The following is a 3,650-nucleotide window of genomic DNA, read 5'->3' as shown; positions in this document are numbered from 1 at the left end:
AGGAGGAGGAGGGTGGGGAGGAGGGGAAGAAAGAAGGAGAGAGGAGGAGAGGGGAGGAGGGGAAGAGAGGGGAGGAGGGTGGGGAGGAGGGGAGGAGGGAGAAGAGAGGGGAGGAGGGAGAAGAGGAGAATGAAAAAGACCAAAATCATCTACGTCCTAGTATTATATTTATATTACTAAGTGTCTTCTGTCCACCCCTACCCTCTGCTCATCTCTACCTACAGTTTGCTTTGTTTCAATCCCCTCTAGATCATTTATTCCCAGTTTTCATATCTTTCATCCAGGCCTGTTTATTTCCACTCTTATCAAGAGTAATTGAGCTCCGCCATCAGTTATGTCTAGATTACCACAATAGCTTTGAAGTTCCTTTTCTAATCCTACCATAATCCACAATCCGAACTTCCTACTGTAAGTTTTCTTTCTAAAATGTATGCCTTTATTGTCATATACCTGACGGTTTTCCAAGACCTGCCAGTGTGCGGTGGGCAGAAGTGCGAGCTGGTGACGAAGCACAAAGCACCCACTGCCTATGCAGACCCCTGCCTACATACCCAGCTAACTCTTGGCCCCCTCCTCCTCCCCCCGCCTGACACCATGGGGCCTTGAGGTCAAGACTTGTGTGCACTACCAGCACCCACAGCACCAGGGCAGCACTTGGCACAAACCAGACATTTCTATCATGTTTACACAAACAAATAAGTGATAGACGTTTGCTTCAGCATTTTATATTCAAAATGATAAAAATCTAGATAATCAGAATAAATACGGTAGGGCAGGCTGTTTTTCTAAGTGTACCACATGAGTGTAGGCCTCTGATATTTACAGTAAGTGAAGCTTTTGTTTATAAATTTCTACATGGGACCTGTTATCTTGGGAAACTTTCTGGAAATCAATGTTGTGATTAAAAGTGAAACATCACATCCCATGTTTCTGTGGCTCTGGGAATTTTGTCAAGAATGCTTATCTATTGTCCAGACTCTATGAAGATAAATGGCTCACACACTGGTTTCTCCTCAATGTCTTATATTTCTACGCATCCATTGCCTTCTTTTAGGCACTAAAATATCATCCTTCTCCTCAAGTAATTTTTTTTAAAATTTAACTTTATGTTTTTACTTATTCACGTTATATCCTGTTCATTGCCTGCCCCCCATCACCCCTCCCACAATCCTTCCTCATTCCTCTCTCCCCTTCTCCTCTCAGTGGGTGGGACCCCCTGGGTATCCTCTGACCCTGGCACTTTAAGTCTCTTCAAGGCTAGGCACATCCTCTCCCACTGAGGCCAGACCAGGCAGCCCAGCTAGAAGAACATATCCACAGACAGGCAGCAGCTTTGGGGACAGCCCCTGCTCCAGTTCAGGACCCACATGAAGACCGAGTTGTACAACTGCTACATGTGTGCAGGGAGGCCTAGGTCCAGCCCATGTATGTTCTTTGGTTGGTGGTTCAGTCTCTGAGAGCCCCAAGGGTCCAGGTTAGTTGACTTTGTTGGTCTTCCTGTGGAATTCCTATCCCTTTTGGGGCCCCCGAAATCCTTCCTCCTGTTCTTCCATCAGACTCAAATAATTTCTAACACTTCTTTTACTTGCCTGTTCCCAAACAGGATTCTTTTTTAAAAAAGTCACATATATTGAAGTTGATGTTTGTTTTTTATTGTAACTTTAAATAATTACAAAAGATCTGTGTGGTTTTCCTAAACAAAACTCTACATGTCTTTCTCTCTCTCTCTCTCTCTCTCTCTCTCTCTCTCTCTCTCTCTCTCTCCTCTCCTCTCCTCTCCTCGGGAGCAGATCTCACTATGTAGCTCTCTGGTACTCACTCTATATGCCAGACTGGCCTTGAACTCACAGATATTCACTTGCATATGCCCCGCCCCTCAAGTACTGAGATTAATGGTGTGTGCCACAAGTCTCATAAATATTCTTTTAAAGACCAAGCAAAATTATATGTCAAATAATTTGGCACCCCTAACAACTTTCTAAAAAGGCATGAATTTTTTTTTAATTGCGGAAATTTATATTCTTCTTCTATCTCTCTAAGTTTCTGTTTCCATTCCATTTCCTTCGTAGACTTCTCTCATAGTACAAAACTTGTTCTTATATCTTTAAGTTTTCTTCATTTGTATACAATAAAATATATATATATATTAAAATTATTTCTCTTCTTTGCTACAGACACTATTGAATAAACATTCTGAAGACAGGACCTAGTCAATGCTTACAATACATGTATTTTTAGTTTGTAATTGACTTACAGGATAAATACAAAGTTACATATTTGATGAATGTTGAATAACAGAGTGCTATTTAAAAGTGCATTTCTCAATGAGATTTATGGCATTTAGAAATTAGTTAATAGATACACATTATCTATAGCTACAATAAAGCAACATTCCAAGAAAGAACATACATTTAAAAAGGGAAACTCTGGTTATGTAAGTGCACGGAGAGTTTTGTTATAGCAATTCTATGTTCTTACTTGAACAACTTTTTTTTTTCCTGTTTGCTTTTTTCTTTTTCAAGTCAGAATTTCTCTGTGTAGTCCTGACTGTTCTGGAACCCATTGATTAGACCAGGCTGGCCTTGAACTCACAGAGATCTACCTGTCTCTACCTCCTAAATACTAGGATTAAAAGATCACACCAGGGGCTGGTGAGATGGCTCAGCAGGTAAGAGCACCTGACTGCTCTTCTGAAGGTCCTGAGTTCAAATCCCAGCAACCACATGGTGGCTCACAACCATCCGTAACAAGATCTGACTCCCTCTTCTGGAATGTCTGAAGACAGCTACAGTGTACTTACATATAATAAATAAATAAATAAATCTTAAAAAAAAAAAAAAAAGAAAAAGAAAAGATCACACCATCACTCTGGCTGGTTGAACAACTTCTTAAGTCATGGGTGAAGAATTATTGCCGATCGTAAGTCAGTTTTTAGGCAATCTAGCTTTTGACTGTTTGGATCATTCTTTCCACTTGGTTGAGAAGTAGAGCTGGAATCCGTCCAACTGGCTAAAGCCTTTGCTGCCCAGGGGCAGAGCTAATTGTGTTCTCATTTTCTGGGTCATGTAGCAAAGACTTTACCCAAATGCTTCCTGTTGGTATTACTATATCCATTCCTGCACTGGAGAGTTGGCTCAGTGGTTAAGAGCATTTGTTGCTGTTGCCCTTGTAAAGATGCCCAGGTTTGATTCCCAGCTCCCACACGGAGGCTCATCACCTCCTCAAGCACCAGTACATGTGGTGCAGACACATATGAAGGCAAAACACTCATACACCTAAGATAGTAAAAATAAACCTTAAAAAGAAAAGTCCATCCCTACCTAGTCTTTCTAAGGAAACTTCTTCATCACAGCAGGCTCAGAAAGGCTTGAGAAAGTTAAAATATTGTTGACCTCTTAAAACTTTTCCAATAAAAATGTTTTTTTGATAAACATTTTAACATCCTTTCGTGTACTTTTGACATGCTTTTTGTCAAAACTTGAGTCTCAGATTTCATTTGCTTCGTCCGTTGAAAGACAAATCAGTTACCAGTGAAAGTGCAGGGAAACTCCTTATTTGGATTAGGGCCAAATGGAGTCATCCAAGAGTGAAGGAAGAGACCGCCAATGAAAAATCAGGAACATGATGACACTGTTTTGATGTCATCAAAA

The sequence above is a fragment of the Mus pahari genome, chromosome 4, assembly GCF_900095145.1.
Source record: "Mus pahari chromosome 4, PAHARI_EIJ_v1.1, whole genome shotgun sequence".
Lineage (NCBI taxonomy): Eukaryota > Metazoa > Chordata > Mammalia > Rodentia > Muridae > Mus > Mus pahari.
This window is presented reverse-complemented; position numbering follows the sequence as displayed.